Source organism: Ambystoma mexicanum, chromosome 2q (genome assembly GCF_040938575.1).
Source record: "Ambystoma mexicanum isolate Mex_15411 chromosome 2q, UKY_AmexF1_1, whole genome shotgun sequence".
Classification (NCBI taxonomy): Eukaryota; Metazoa; Chordata; class Amphibia; order Caudata; family Ambystomatidae; genus Ambystoma; species Ambystoma mexicanum.
Window position 1 is genome coordinate 600,457,159 of NC_090924.1, and position 16,787 is coordinate 600,473,945.

The 16,787-nt window shown below is 48.5% G+C and overlaps 1 protein-coding gene across 2 annotated transcripts in view; it reads left to right on the forward strand.

Annotated features, from left to right (window-relative positions):
* TTC21A (tetratricopeptide repeat domain 21A) overlaps positions 1-16,787 on the forward strand; it is a 1,029,691-nt gene that overhangs the window by 539,232 nt on the left and 473,672 nt on the right. The gene's annotated exons all lie outside the window — the stretch shown is intronic.

Consider the following 16,787-nt stretch of genomic DNA (forward strand, 5'->3'; position numbering starts at 1 on the left):
GTAATGTAGAGAAGCAGATGTCTACGTCATGTATGGTGGCTGCCCCCTCACCTCTATCATATTGGAAGAACAAGAAGACACTGTGCATGACACCAGGTATCAACCCAATACTGCATCGAAGATATGAGAGATGTTATGCGCTTTGACAGCCGTATCTAATGTACCCTCAAACTGACGTGGTAGAAGAATGTCTGCAGGCACCATTGAACATAGAAGAGCTATAAGTGAAATATGACGAGTGTAAAGTGATGACATGAAGAGAAAACACAATGACGCACTGAAACAATATACAAATACTTAAAGAATGAAAATTTGACTGAAGTAACAAAGTGAATATTTATGCACATACGAAGAGATCATATACACTGAGAAGAGATGCAGTAGATGTAAACATTCAGAAACGCAAGGTAGATGAGATATGGAGAAGCTTGCTGCAGTAGAAAATCTAACATGGGTACAGCAGCCATGATGAGAAAACGGACGTCGACTCTGTATAAATAGTAAGCGAGAAGCCTGAAGGTGAAAGACTGTTAAGATGGATTTCTGAACTCTGACCTGGTGGGCAGAGGTTCAGAAGGCCAGCCTAGTTTCTTGGAACAGGGTAACCTTCTGGACAAGCCAGATCAATCAAGGTAGCATTGGCGGCGGTCAAAGCTAGGTCTCAGGAGGGGTGAGGGTGACTGAAAGACCTCAATGAGCACAGAGTGAAGCACACTACAAATCACTCCCATTCAGGTGTATATATATATTAAAAATACATGTACATTTATTCAAGGCCTTTGAAGTTCAACACAAAGTAATTATCAATAGTAATACATCAAACCAATACAACACTACTATAACACATATATACAATACCAAGTGGCCTAAAGGATTAAAGTACAGAATGGGTGCACAACCTAAAAGGAAAGGGAGCAAGCATTGCAAATAGTATTTAGGGAGGTCCACATCAATCAATCCCTAACTGAGAGGCAGTCCAGTACCTACGAAGAGTGGAGCCTAACGCTCGAAAGTACTTTCAAGTGCTGGTGCACGCAACAGTGCAGAAGGGCAAAAACAGGGTCTCTCGTAGGGGTTGTAGCAGCTCAGGAAGGTGGCTGAGGTGATGCAGAACAGGTTCCCACTATTTGTGGAGGGTTTCCCCAAAAGGGCAGAGCAGGTTCCAGGAGTTGGGAATGGGATGGTAGCTCTGGCTACCTGTGGAAAAGTGAGTGGCCCTCAGGGAACACTCATGCGTAATAATTGATGGATGCGCTGGGGGCCACCGGTAAGGGTTGCAAGTACTCACCGACGCACTCGGGTCCAAACTTCAACAGTCGAGTCCACTTCGGTTGCAGGTTCAAATGCAGCAGTTGTGCGGCTCTGCGACTTTCAGCAGTGAAGTTGCAGCGATGATTCCCTGGTGGGACAATGGTGATTTCTCCGCTCCTGGTGGATGAATCAGGCCAGTTTTACTGTAACAGGCGTCAGGGCACAGAGGGTCACCGCAGCTAGGCACCTGCAACGTTTGTCACCACTGTTGGCCGACACGGTAACCGCATGTACTCCAGTTTGGGTGCTCTTTCTTTATTCCAGACCTGGGAATGCTAAGTGTACGAAATTCAGTGTGAGAGTGCTGTGAACACAGAGCTTGCGATGTACCAAGTTTCAAGGGTCTCCTCAAAATGGTGGCGGTTTCAGAGCAAAGGTCCTGCGCAAGCTGGTCAGCCCACTGGTTGGCCCAGGGACACTTCCAAAAAGGCCTACTTGCAGGTTTCGATGAAGGTGCCTTGAATAGTTAGTCCCACTATTCAAATGGGTCGAAGAACCTTTGCAGACCTTCTGGCAGAGGGGTCCAGCAGGACAACAGCAGGCTCAGGGTGCCACACATTCCAGTGGGTCACCAGCAGTTCCTCGACTCGGCTACATAGTTCAGGATGCTTGGATCTTATCCTAGGTTCAGTGAGAACTCAAGAGATCAACCTGGCATGGGTGTTTGGAGCCTTCTCTTATCCAGAATCTCCTTTGTGCCAAAACAGAGTGGACCCCATGGGAGATCTGCTCACATACAGGCACACCAGACATGGACCAATCACGGACCATGGTGGTCACAGTCACTCCCAGCACACCAGACTCTCTGGCACCCGGGATGTGTATTGGAACTAGACAGTCCAACCCACATCCTGGAGGCACACACACAGGGCATGCAGAAGCCTGCAAAAGCTTGGCGTTTTTTGGGAGAATGCATACCCAAATAAGGACTGACCTAGGTTGGCTCGACCTGGGGAAGGTAAAGGGGCAAGATGGCCAAAGGACAGGACAAAGAACCTTGTGGCATGGCAATTTTGGAGCCAGGCCACCTTCCTGTACCAACTGCGGTAAATGCAGTTTGCATGGCACGGATTGGTTAAAAATAAGCGAAAAGATAAGCTTCCACCAGCCCTGTCCAAGGCACATCTGCACTTCTCCTAAAAAATCCTTTGAGGGAGTCTAGGCCCTTTGGAAACAAAAGGAAGACCCAAGCACACTGTACTGTAAGGTACATTGTGTACTTGTAACATGTTGCAGAAAGGTTGCAACATTGGAAAGGACTAAGGGAAACAAAGTCTCCCAGTACTGACTGTCTTTAAGGGCATGTCCGTTTCCCCATAATAAAATGAGCAAAAGCCCAGTGGAGTGCATCTGAAGGCTGTGCTTCACCTGCAAAAGTCAGACTATGGTGTTTAAACAGCAGCAAAAAGTTGGGGGGGGGTACACAACTGGAGGGAAATTACACATAAATGGGAAACTTTCCTAACAGTCGCCCCTCCCCGATTAACGACAGGGGGAATTAATCCACTCCTGGATGAATCTCATGTTCGGGTCGGTTAAACATTCTGGACAACCCATCAGCATTGCTATGTTGGACACCTGGTCTATGCTCAGTGGTGAAGTCAAACCCTTGCAGGCTTATGGACCACCTGAGCAACTTTGGATTCTCTCCCTTCATGTTCATTAGCCACTTTAAGGGCTTATGGCCAGTTAGCACAGTGAAGTGGGTCATAGAGGTCGGGCCTCAGCTTCCTTAGTGCCCACACAACAGAGAAACATTATTTATCTACTGTGGACCATCGCAGCTCTCTGTCCTTAAGATGGCGACTAATGAATCCAATAGGGTGTTCCTTACCCTTCTCATCTACTTCTGATAGTACAGCTCCTGTTCCAGTGTCAGAGGCATCTGTCTGCACAATAAAAGGTCTTTGGTAATCAGGGGCCTTGAGAACAAGGGCCTGGCACAAGGAGTCTTTTAAGCCATTGAAGGCCTTCCCACACTCTTCAGACCAAGATACCTTCTTGGGTTTCTTAGGAGTTCTGAGAGCAGTCAGAGGGGCAGCTATGGTGCCATAGTCTACCATGAAATGTCTGTAGTACCCAGTGAGTCCCAAAAAGGCTCTCACCTGGGTTTGTTTAGTCGGTGCAGGCAAGTCCTGTACTGCTTGTACTTTACTGGGTAGAGGCTGTATCCTCCCTCCACCTACTTCATGCCCAACATAGACCACTGAACCTTGATGAGTCTGGCACTTACTGGCCTTTGTGGTCAAGTGGGCCTTCTGAAGAGCCTGCAACACAATTCCAAGGTGTTTCAAATGATCCTCTCAGGTGACACTGAAAACTGCTATATTATCCAGATATGCTAGACAGAATTCATCCACCCCATTAAGGACATGATTCACAAGCCTCTGAAAAGTGGCAGGTGCATTCTTCAACCCAAAAGGCATTACCCTGAACTGGTAATGGCCCTCTGGAGTCGAGAATGCTGTCTTCTCCATGGCATGTTCTGCATGGGCTATTTGCCAATAGCCTGCAGTGAGGTCAAATGTCCTGAGGTATTCAGAGGCACCCAAAGTATCCACCAGCACATCTGTTCTAGGCAAGGGGTGGGCATCTGTCTTGGTGACTGGATTCAGAGCCCTGTAATCCACACAGAACCTCAGCTCAGAGGTACCTGTCTTTGGAACCAAAACCACAGGGCTGGACCAAGGACAACTGGAGGGTTCAATCACCCCAAGATCTAACATTTGGTTGACCTCTGTCTTGATGTAAGACCTTACGTTGTCTGACATTCTGTATCCTCTACTTTGGTAGGTACACTGTCTCCTGTGTCAATATCATTTTTGCACCAAGGTGTCAAACCAGGAGCTTGTGAAAACAAGGGTGGGGAAACTACCTCAGCAAACCTCGTACCTCATCTTGTTGATCAGAAGTCAGGTTAGGGGCCACTTTGACACCCTCAATGGAGCTATCTGAAGGACTGCCCTGGAACAGGTCAGGGAGTGGTTCTAACTCCTCCTCCTCAGCATCTGAAGCCAACAGCAGTGCAGCTATTTCACCTCTTGGGATGAATGCCTTCAGTCTATTTACGTGGAACACTTTTGGAGCCTATCCAGCCCTTCCAAGGCCCACTAAATAGTTTACCTCACCCAGTGTCTCTACCACTCTGTAAGGGCCTAACCATGTGTCCTGGAAAGCTCTAGGCCTTATAGGATTCATGATCAGGACTTGCTGACCTGGTGTGAAGTTGATGAGGGCAGCTTTCTGGTCCTACCAATGTTTCACCAGAGCTTTCCCAGCCTCAGTTTCTCACTAGCCAGACCCATCAGGAGTACCATTCTTCTTCTGACTCCTAGCACATAGTCTGCTACATCCGCAGTGACAGGGGGAGTGGGCATCTCCCACCCCTTCTTGACTATAGCCAAGGGTCCCCTCAAAGGGTGACCAAAAAGAAGCTTGAAGCGGCTGAAGCCAACACCCTCCTGAGCTACCTCTCTGTAGGCAAACAGTAAGCATGGTCAGAGAAGATCCCATTTTCTTCTTTGAGCACCAATCATGCTCTTAAGAGTTCTGTTAAACCACTCAACTATACCATTGGTTTGTGGGTGGTATACAAATGAAAACGTAGAGGTAAGTCCACATTCCTTCGGCATGGCCTGCAAATACTTTGACATAAATTTGCTGCCCCTATCAGACACATCTTCTTTAGGGAAGTCAACCCTAGTAAATATACCAAGTAAAGCTTTTGCAACTGACTTGGCAGTCACAGGCTTTAACCCGATGGCCTCGTGGTACCTGGTGGCATGGTCGACCAGCACCAGGATAAACCTATTGCCTGAGGATATTTGGGGTCAAGTGGACCAACAATGTCAATCCCTACCCTTTCAAATTGTACTCCTACAACTGGGAGTGGTACCAATGGAGCTTGGATTATTGTGCCACTTTCCCCAGATAACTGGCAGGCGGCACAACTCCTGCAGTGACTTTCTTCTTGCACCTCTATCTTGGGGCACTACAATTGTATGGATAACCTCTGCTTGGTATTCTTGATGCCAAGGTGACCAGCAAGGGGGACTTCCTGTGCCACTAGCAAGAGGAATGGTCTTACAGCAAGGGGAACAACCAACCTCCTATGGTGTCCTTCTGTAGACTCTGTGGGCTCACTGTAGAGGACCCCACCTTCCCAATAAATCCTGTGCTTCCCAGGAGGTTCACCCTCAAGCTGGGAGAAGGCCTGCCTCCTTAGGCCTTCCAAAGTTGGGCACTCACGTTGGCCCTTACTGAACTCAACCCTATCAGGACCACCTTCCACTAACAAACTCTGCAGTTCAGGATGGTCATGGGGATTGAGGATTTCAGGCAATATAAGGTAGATGACATATATAGAAGCTTGCTGCAGTAGAAAATATGACACTGGTAAAGCAGCCTTGATGAGAAAATGGATATCGACTCTATAAATAGTACGTGAGAAGCATGAACGAGAGAAACCAAGGCTGCTGGAATGCAGCTCTGTGCAAGAACAAACAATATGTGCTTATCTTAGGATCAAGGTTTCTGCATTAAGAAGCAATTCCAAGGAACAAAGGGAGTCGAAGAGGATAAGCTATGTAGGTAGGACATATTTCTCTTGGAATAAGGAAAGGAGTAAACATTTGTAAATGCCAAGTATTGAACAACCAAGGATGCAGAAAACATATGCAAGATAGAGCAACCAAGTCTCCAGAGGCCAAGAGGAGTAATAACAACTAATATAATTGAATCAAATAGCACTAAATAAAAGGTCAGGATGGACAGAATCATGGTCTCGTCACACGTGGTGTAAGACCAGGAAACAAGGTCTATTCATTAAGCTCCAGGCGAAGATAGCAATGTACCTACATTCCCTTTAAAGTTCAGAGGAAGAGAACAGTCAGCAAGGTCAACTACAACGAAGAAGGCTTGGTTTAGGACCTAACTGATGATAGATGGTAGGTTAATTGACCAAGTGGGCAGTTGTCTGGCATTGTTCCACACACCTGGGCTTTGTTTTTTGCTTACGTGCTATCAAGCTGGATGTCCAAGGTTGGGAGAGAATGCCAACCAATCATGAGGGCCTATGCAATGATGGATTATATATTGTTGCAGAAGCCAATCCGCTGCTGTTCTTCTGCTATTATTTGTATTATACACAGAGTTAGTTCAAGGCATGCTTACTTGATAAGGGGCAGCCAATGATGTTACTAACCCTAAAGAAGCAATAGGTATATATGTTGCCCTAACCAATCCCTCTGTTTGATAGGTTTTTACTGTTTGCCATGTATGTTGACACGATAAATGACGTACATTGTGGTATGAAGCCTTTTGTGTAATTCAAATGCTTTGAGTGTGTGTGAGCTGCAATCTGTTTGTTCACCAGGTTTCCCTACCTTATTGAGCTGAGTATAAAGTAGCATTTTGCCATATTCTTTGAGTCTGTCCGATATTTGGGCTTAGATCATTTATTGGTAATCCCATCTGGCACTTGGAATGGTCCAGGTGCTACTGCACAGTAAGGAAGTAGGCTTTGTAACATTTGGAAATATGTTAGTCTAGCAATCCTGGTATCATATTGATCAGCCTTTTGTGGTGGAGAATTTCAAGTGATAGTTGATGCCCTTAGAAGGCTTATGTTAAGATGGATTTCCAAAATCAACCCTAGGGGTTCGATTTTGGGAGACCAACCTATTATGGTGAACAGGAAAGACCCTGCAGTGTAACCAAACCCAATCAAGGCAGGTTGCAGAGCGGCAATGCTTAGACTCAGGAGGGGTGTGAGAGCGGCTTGGGGTCACAATGAGACACACACATAGCACTTCAATAATTCCAGTTAGAAACAGGAATACAAAATATACAATGATGTATTAAGCCTTTAAGATACACACTAAGCAATTAGACCCTCAGTAGGCATTGTCACACAACTTTTATAAAATATATATATGCATCCACCTTTGTAGGTTCTAGAGCGAAGCCCAGCACTTTGCATTAAAGACAGTTTAGCAGAATTATCATTAATACTTTCAATTACTGTATGTGGTAAAGTCACTGGAAAAATAGATAAACAATTGATTCAAACCCATTGAAACATAGGTAAGTATTTGTATTTTTATTTGTATTTTGTTTATTTGTAGTGCGCACCCTGCCCAGGGGCATCAGGGCGCATGTTTAGATAGGCAGTTACAGTTACATGTTACAGTAATAGGTACATATTACATTATATACATATTTACAACATGAATAAGAACATTGCACGGAATGGCCAAGCGGCCTTCATATACAGTATATACAATGAGCAGCCGATTTGTGGGTAACAGCTGCATGGATTACAGTCAGGTGGCCAGGGCATCCTGTTCGTGAAGCCACAGTTTGGTTTTTATTTTTGAAGGATTGGATGGATGAAACATTTCTAAGTGCATTGGGTATGGAGTTCCAGAGCTTAGCCGCAAGGACTGGGAAGCTCGAGCCTCTGGCTGTCTGAAGCTTGAAACTGGGAATGGCTAGTGTGTGCGCCTGTGCAGATCTCAAGGGTCTGGATGCTGTATGTTGTGTGAAGCGCGTGGACAAGTAGGCAGGTGCTGCATTATTCTGGGCCTTGTGGGTTAGAACAAGTGCTTTGTGTTACACATTGTGGGAGGTGGTCACTATGGGCTCGCAATCGGTTGTGTAATACCCTTCTCTACGCGACTCCCGAGAATCCTTCTCAAGATGACTTCCGTTCTGAAAGAAGCGGTCTAGACTCTTCACCTTTCTCCGAGACGTTCCGGCCTGCTCACGTGATCCTTTATCAAACACGGAAGCCGGCTACTCCTTGCGTCGCTTCTGTTGTGGTGGAGAATTTCAAGTGACGCTCCGTGAGTTCGCCTCTAGGGATTTCAATATCTCTGCCTCTACCATTTGACTTTCGACTAACCCTGTAACCTTGTTGTCTCTCAAGCTCTCATCTCCAGACTCTCGCTCCCACTCCGGTCTCGCTATCTCTCGGGATTTCTCATCACGCCCAGATATCCATCGGCGTCACGATTACGCCAACCCTGCTTTCATCCTTGCTGAAACACCCAATAGCTGTAAGTGACATAAACTCGGAATTTCGTTCCGTCTCTCCCGATTCAGATTCTGACCCAAGTATTATTTCTTTTAGAGCTCTCATCTCCTGATCTCTTCTCCTTCGAAGCCCTAAATCAATCATCCTCTCCTTCACTCCGCTGGTGAGAACCCTTTTACTGTGCCATTTAATTTCCACTTCCCATTCCCTTCTTTACACTACTACTCTGATCATTTTCCTTTTGTTCATCCAGACGAAGCCTTCCTGCCCACAGCCACTCGTAGAAAACATTCATCAACCATCCGGATCCACAACACTTCAGATTCTACCAGGGTTTTCTTCCCCATCGAGGGTTTCCCTGGCTACCCTGTTCTCTCCCCTGGTTAATCCCACTCCGGGTCGGAGAGGACAGGGCTGTTCTAGGGTAGCTTTCACGGCGGCACTTAGTTGTTTCCTGGCGGTCTACTCGATCTGTCAAGGTGAGATTATTCACATTTTGCTAATTATTGTGGGAAACAGTATCGACATTACTGTCGTAATTCCATTATATATTACTTTGAGGGATATGCGATGTGTGATGGGTAGCCAATGCAAGTTGCGTCTGGTGGAGGAGATGTGGGAGCGCCTGGGAACGTTGAGAGCTGCCCTAATGGCATTGTTCTGGGTGACCTGAAGTTTATCAAGGTATCTTTGACTAGTCCCTTTGTAGAGGGCATTGCAATAGTCAATTTTGGACATGATGAGGGTTCTGGCGAGGGTCAGACAGTTGTCCGTTGTCAAGAAGGGACGGCAAGCTGTGATAAGTTTACAAGTATACGATAATGCTGAGACTACTGAGTTGGTTTGTCTATTGAGAGAGTGGAGTCTAGGTAAATTCCAAGTGTTTTGGTGACGTTAGTGACTTTGATAACGTTTCCAACAATAATGAAGGATTTGTATTTGGGGTCAAGTTTTGTGAGTTTGGAATGAGAGCCTAGGATGAGTAACTCTGTTTTCACATCATTAAGGCAGAGTCCATGGTGTGCCATTCAGGCCTGGATGACAGTGTAGACTGCATTGAGAGCTTTGATATCGGTTACATAGCCGCCAGTGATAGGGATGAGTATCTGGGTGTCATCCGCATAATTAGTGTAGAAGACACCCAGATAGTCAAGTATATCAAAGAGCGGTTTAGTAAACACATTGTAAAGCATGGGTGATACACAAGAGCCTTGTGGTACTCCGCAGGGGACATGTGCTGGGTCAGCGGCCGCTAAGGGAGAGAAGACCCTCATGGATCTATTTGCCAAGAAAGAGCTGATCCAGGAAGTAGCTGCGTCAGAGAAGTGAGCAGCAATCTTAAGGTGATGGCAGAGGATTTGATGATCGACCAAATCGAATGCAGCTGAAAGATCAAGGAGGAGCAGGAGCGCTTGTTTGCCCTTATCTTTCAGGTCCTCGATTTGGGTTTTCAAATCGATCAGGGCTGTCTCTGTGCTGTGTCTACGACGGAAACCGGATTGTCTGAGCCCGAATAGGGTGTTAGTATCAAGGTAGTCCTGGATTTGGAGATAAACTGCAAGATCCAGAATTTTGAGTAGGTAAGGCACCGTGGTGGTGGGCCTGTAGTTGGTAGGATTGCTGGGATCGACATTAGGTTTTTTAATTAGAGGGATGCCTCACGCATCCTTGAGGTTGTCAGGTACAGTGCCCGATTTGAATGAGGAATTAATGAAGGAGGTAATGAATGGGGCGAGATCATGCGCAGCTTCCTTTATGACTGGCGCAGGGCAGGCGTCACCTTGGCAATTGGAAGGCTTGAGCTTCATGATAATGTTTTGAACTTCCTTAATGGTAAGGGGTGAGAAGCTAAAAGGTTTGAAGGAGTGCTTAGAAGAGGGGGTATTGTAGGACTGGGGGTTTCCCGCTGAGTCAGGAGGTGGCTTTTTTTATATTGATTTTGGCTTGGAGCAAGGCAATTTTGTCTAATAATGCCTTTTGTATATTTGAACACCACTCAGCGCCAGGGGTGCACGTATTTAGTGGGGCGTCTGGAGACTCTAGTTGCTTGAGGATCTTAAAGAGTTACTTGGTGTTCGATTGTGCTTGCGTGATCCTTTTGTTGTACACTTCTTTTTTGGCTGCTAGGATAGCTTCTTTGTAGGTGAGGGAGGTGGTTGTAAGGTTATTACTGTTGACTAGAGAGGGTGGGCTTTTCCAATGGGCCTCAGCTTTTCTTTTTTCTTTACGCAGTTCGCGTAAGTGTGGGGTGAACCCATTAAGGTGGTTGCAAGGTTTTTGTTTGCGCAGTTTGAGCGGGGCAATGGTGTTGAGAGCTTTTAACATGGCGCGGTTGTAGGTATCTACTAGGACAGTAGAGTCCGAGCAAGTGGAAGAAGCTGTGTTCAGTAAAGTGAGGATAAGTGGGAGTAGTTTCTCCGCCGTAATATCCTTCTTGTTGCGTGTGTAAGTGGACGGGGCAAGGTTGGGTTTTTCTGTGGGTGAACTAGAGTTAATGGAGAATAATATTTTTATGATGATCAGACCACGCACATGAAGACACAGAGTGCGCAGTTCATGTCTGAGACCCAGTCAAGGGTGCGACCCTTGATATGGATAGGTTCTCTAACATGTTGGGTAAGGCCAAAGTCAGCCAGAACACTGGCTAAGTCACTGGCTTTGGCATAATTTGTGTCCTGGTATCCCAGGTTGAGGTCACCAAGTACGATGATTTGAGATTTGGGCTTGGTGCTAGTGGCTAGGGTAGATGAGATGTCCTCCACAAATGAAGAGGTAGGGCCACGTGGCCTGTAGATGAGATGCACTGAGGTGGTGTGATTGGGTGAGATCGGCAGTTTAATAGAAAGTAATTCCGCTGATGGCAGCTGTAGGGTGTTGGTAGCTCTGAGATTAGGCGAACTCTTAAATATGAAGGCTAATCCACCCCCTCTTGGTTTTATTAGTGTCCCTGTCGCACCTGATGATGGAGTATTTGTCAGGAATGGCTAGGGTCAGGGCAGGACGCGAAGCCGCATACAGCCAAGTAGTCTACCACTGGTAAACAAATAGTCTACCACTGGTACAGGTCTAGAACCATTCAAGCTGACAACAGCTGTCCAATTATGGACACCAACTGGCCAAACATTCTGCACAGCATCAGATACTCAGGGGCACAGATCTGGAGTTGGACCAGATAGTCATAGGGCCTCATTACGATGCGGGCGGTAAGTACCGGTCATTACCGGTATGGCGCAATTACCGTGTCCGTGCTGGCAATAGACCGCTAAAAGCGGCCCATTACGAGTTTGCGGGCACGAGCTTTGCGCCATGCCGGTAATGACCTCACCGCCATGCCGTAAAAGGCCGAAAAATCCCCCTTTCTGGCACCGCCTGTAGTGGAAATAGCTCCTCCGGCATCCAAGCCATCGGCATTAGCAGTGACCACTAATAGCAGTCACCTCTAATAGCGGTAACCGCTATTAGCGGTGACCGTAAATACGCGGAACCAGAAGTAGCGTCATCGCACAGGAACGGGAAAGAGCATGGCGGCCATCTTTAAAAACACAATCCATTGCCGTCCACCACAACCAGGAGCCATCTGACCCCCAGAACTCCAACACACCTCCACCCCTACCTGTTGCATTTTACTATGCCAAAAGCAGTGAAAAAAACAGGAGATCGCCTGTGCAAGGAGCGCTTCTCCAGAGAGGAGCTCACCATGTTAGCAGAGACACTGCAGGAACATGCAGATGTGGTGTTCTCAAACGACATGTCCCGTCCAGCACTGCAGCGCAAAAAGCAGATTTGGGCAGACATCGCCCAGAGAGTCAGTGCCGTTGGCACCACACCTCGCACACCCAAACAATGCCGTAAGCGCTGGGATGAACTGCGTCTACGTGTGCGGAGCATACTCTCCGCCAACCGCAACTTTGGGATGGCGACAGGCGGAGGTGCGGAGTCCCCCATCAAACTGCAATCATGGGAGGAGATCTGCACCACCACCATAGGCACCGAGGCAATAGAGGGAGTCGGGGACATGGAGCGAGGAGCCCCGTCATCAGCCGATGCAGGTAGGTGTCTCAAATGAAACAATGCTAATACCACCACGATAATGTCCACCTGAACTGACAGTGCAATGATGTAGAGCAGGGTCCACCAGACACATAAGTACAAGACTGCCTACAGGCAGTGCAGAGCATCAACTTGTCCACATGCATAATGCCCCCCATATGTGTTGCAACCCAGACGCCTCCATGCATCAACCACCCAAGAGTGAGGCAACCCGTATGTCACTCCCCCCAATGTTAATCATCTACCATTCCATATCAATGCAGCCACCCCAATGCATGCCCAATGCCCATAGACCCATCACTAACCCTCTCCCTCCTTTGGTCCCCCACAGGCACACATTCTGACAGCAGTGATGAGGACACCAGGGAGAAAGATGCCACACCACAGAAGAAGGCCAGGGCCGAGGAGGGAGAACACCGCCCCTCAACCTCAAGGGGCAGAGGCCAACCTGCACCACCGCGGAAGGCCATGAAAATCACAGAGGCCACAGCACCAATGTGCACCACGGCCCCCACAACAACACCCACACCAGCCACCATCACCCAGGAGGCATTGGCAGAGGGCACACCATCGGCTGCCAGCAGCACAGTCGGTGAGACAGCTGCCACAGCAGCCATATGGGACAACGAGGGTGACATACAGCTGCATGGCGCAATACCCACCACAGGCCCCCTGCACTCACCACAACTATCCCCATGCAGCGTGGTGGACGGCAGCATGCACAGGCTGTCACCTGGAGATTCATGGCTGGCAAGTTTCAGCCCCACACCACTGTGCCTGATGACCAAAGCATGGTGGAAACGCCTCACACTTCCCCCCCAGTGACAACCAGCCAAGAGGGGATCATGGCTATACAGAGGCGCCAGGAGGAACTCACAGGGCTGTTGACGCAGCATATTACCGAATGTACCCGTGCAAGGGATAACATTAGGGATTTTGCTGCATCCCTAAAAACAGCCATCGAGTCCACCTCAAAGGACATTTGCGCGGCAGTGCAGCATGTCCTCTCGGAAATGGTGGCAGCAATGCGGGACATGCATCCACCACAGTTGCCAGGACAATCTAGACCATCATCAAATGCCAGCTCTACAAGGACCAACCCTGTGCGTAGGTCTGGCAGGAACCGGTGTTGGAAGAGGGGGAGGGCAGTAGGCACAGCCATGCATACTGGTGCCATGTGGACTACTGGTGCGCGCTACTGCACACCATGTGTTGGGAAGTCAAGGGGGGAGGGGGGAGAGGTTGTTTGGGGGAGTTGAGGGGGGAGGGGAGGAGAGGGTGTGTGGAGGAGTTGAGGGGGGAGAGGGTGTGTGTGGGGGAGTTGAGGGGGGAGAGGGTGTGTGCGTGGGAGTTGAGGGGGAGGGGGAAGAGGGTGTGTGGGGTGGAGGGCTTGTTCACTTTGTTATGATTCTTTAATACACATTTTGGTAACTCATGATTCACATGTATGGACATTGCTTATTGCGTATGTCTGCTTTATTGGTGAACAGTCTACAGTGTCCATGGCCCTGACACACCCAGTGCCCCGAGTGCCACATCCATGTCACACTCCCCGTCCATGTGTGCTAGAAACATTGGTTGATCAGAGTCTGACACATGGCACGTCCCTCCTGTGCATGGCTGCCTCCCTGAGGTGCTGCCCCATCCCCACCCTCCTCATCCTCATCGTCAGGTGGTTGCAGTTTTGCATCAGGGGGCAGGGGCACATTCCGTCTGATGCACATATTGTGTAGCATGACACATGCCATGACGATCTTGGCCACCTTCTCATGGCGGTACAGGAGTGCCCCACCAGACCGGCTGAGGCAGCGAAACCGTGCCTTCAAGAGGCCAAATGTCTGCTCAATCACCACATGGGTACGTGTATGTGCACAATTGTAGTCCTCCTCGTGTCTGTTCTGTGGGTTCCGGACTGGGGTAAGGAGCCACCTCTTCAAGGGATAGCCTGCATCATCTGAATGTGGGAAACAATGTATAAGTGTAAGTCATCACATCATATGTGACCTCGATCAATGACACCATAGCATGCATTGATTTCCTGATTGCAACCACATTCCCATGCATGAATGGAGACACACGATGTGACTGCTATGTGTGTATTCCTCTTATGGACTGGTGTGCGTGCCATCGACTAGTGGGCGCAGGGGGGTCCAGTTCCTTGTGAGTGCTCATGCACTGTGTTAGTCCACGCCGGTTGTTTCCATGATCTGGCTGATGTCCAGTAATTTGTATGCTTTCATCCTGGCACCGTTGATGTCAGCCTCATGAGGATGTCACTATGCAAGACAAATGGTGAAATGCACTTTTGTTGGACCTCTGTGTCAGTGTAGTGGTGCATTAATGTATTTGGCCCTCATGTGACTCCTTTGTACGCAGTAATGGGGGCCTGTCCTTTCAGTTGATGGTATTTGGTGCTGTGTATTGTCCATAGTAATTGCTTGTAGCTGCATTGTGTTGTGGGGGATACGGTCTGATTAGGTACAGTGCACATGTAGATGGCTATGGACTGGTTGTGACACTGCATCATTTACATATTAGGGCAGCTTTCATCTGGCATTATGTGGTCAGGTGTCAGGTCCAGTCTGGGCTGCTTTGGGGTATGAGCATGGTCCATTCTCTCAGGCACTCGTAGCCAGGTGAAGTATGCATCTCTCCCGCCCCCTCATCTCAGCCAGGCGAAGTATGCATCTCTCCCCCCCATCTCAGCCAGGTGAAGTATGCATCTCCCCATCCCCCATCTCAGCCAGGTGAAGTATGCATCTCTACCCCAATCACCTACCCACATCACATTTCCATGGGCCTAACATGCGACTCACTGAGAAGACAGGATCTCTGCCCTGCATGTTGCTCCATGTAGCGTGGTATCGTGGAGTTCCGCAGGACCATTGAATCATGGGTTGATCCGGGGTATCGGGCACAGCAATGTGTGATGATCTTGTTTGAGTCACATACCATTTGCACGTTGATTGAGTGGTATAGCTTACGGTTGCGGTATGCTACCTCCATGGCATGTGGGACCACCAATTCCACATGGGTGCAGTCGATGGCGCCAATGCAACCAGGGATACCGGCCAGTGAATGGAAACCAACTTTGGTGTTTGAGATCTCCTGGGCAGACCGTGGTAAGTAAATGTGGTCGCCTGTGTGCTTCAGGAGGGCATCAAGCACTTGGTTCAGGGTACGTGAGAATAATGGTTGTGATATGCCATGCATGTGCCCCATTGTGTGCTGGTAGGTGCCTGTGGCCAGGAAGTGGAGCACAGACACTACCTTCAGTAGGGGTGGGATGGCGGTGCGTGATTCAATCAGGCTGACAATGTCGTCATGTATCATATACACAATGGTGGTGATGGTGTCTCGGTCCAGAAAGTACAGGGTGTGGATCTGCTCAGGGATTAGGTTGAATGGACTGGCTCTGATGCGAGGGATTGGGGGCTGCCTGCGTGGTGGCACTGGCTGCACTGGTGGGGTATGCTGGCCCTGCCTCGCCCTCCTTCTCCTCCTGCATCTCCTCTGTGCTGCCAGTTGTTGTTGTTGTTGTAGCAGTCCCACAGCAATCATGTCCTCCAGCCCCAACATTGCTAGTAGTATTGGAATCATTGTGGAGTGTGACTGGGTGTGGGAAGGGGTGGGGTGTGCTCCTTTTGTGCTGGCCCAGTCTGTATTGCCTCCACCTGTGCTGATTGTGTGCACCTGTGGCAATTGGGAACACTGCACATGGCCGTTTACGGGTGGTCTGCGATTCCGGAATTAGCTCCATGCCGGTAAGGTACTTTTCGGGCTTCAGTAGGGCGTTGTTTGCATGTCCGCCTGACTTGTGATGTTTCCCTATTTGCGCCATGCCGGTATTGGCGGCATGGATGGTCGCGTGCCCGCGCTCCTGGTGCAATTAACGGCACCGTTAATTACGGTGCCGCTAATAGCGGCTATTCGTGTCCTAATCGGCCGGAGCGGTAAGCGATGTCGGTAATCCTTTACCAGCACCGTTGTTCACTTACCGCCCGGGTCGTAATGAGGCCCATAGCCTCCAGCTCTGGCCACACACAGACTTCCACTTTCACCTGGAAAGCTAAAGCTTTGCCTGGGAAAGGGCTTTCCATATATGGCATTTCTGGACCTGAGAGGCCCAGAACCAGGCCAAGGGACAATATGGCCAAAGAACAGGCAAACATCGCATGAGGCTGCCATTTTAGAGTATATGGTACTTGTTATGGTGTTACGTGGTAAAATGCACAAGTGCACAAGTACAAGGTTAAACACATTATACAAAAATATACACTACCACCAGCCCATTCTGGACGCTCTTCATTTGTAACCGCAAAGTTACAAAAGAAAAAGCTATAATCATAAAAACATATCCTAAGCACACTTCATTTGAAAGTGATGTGTG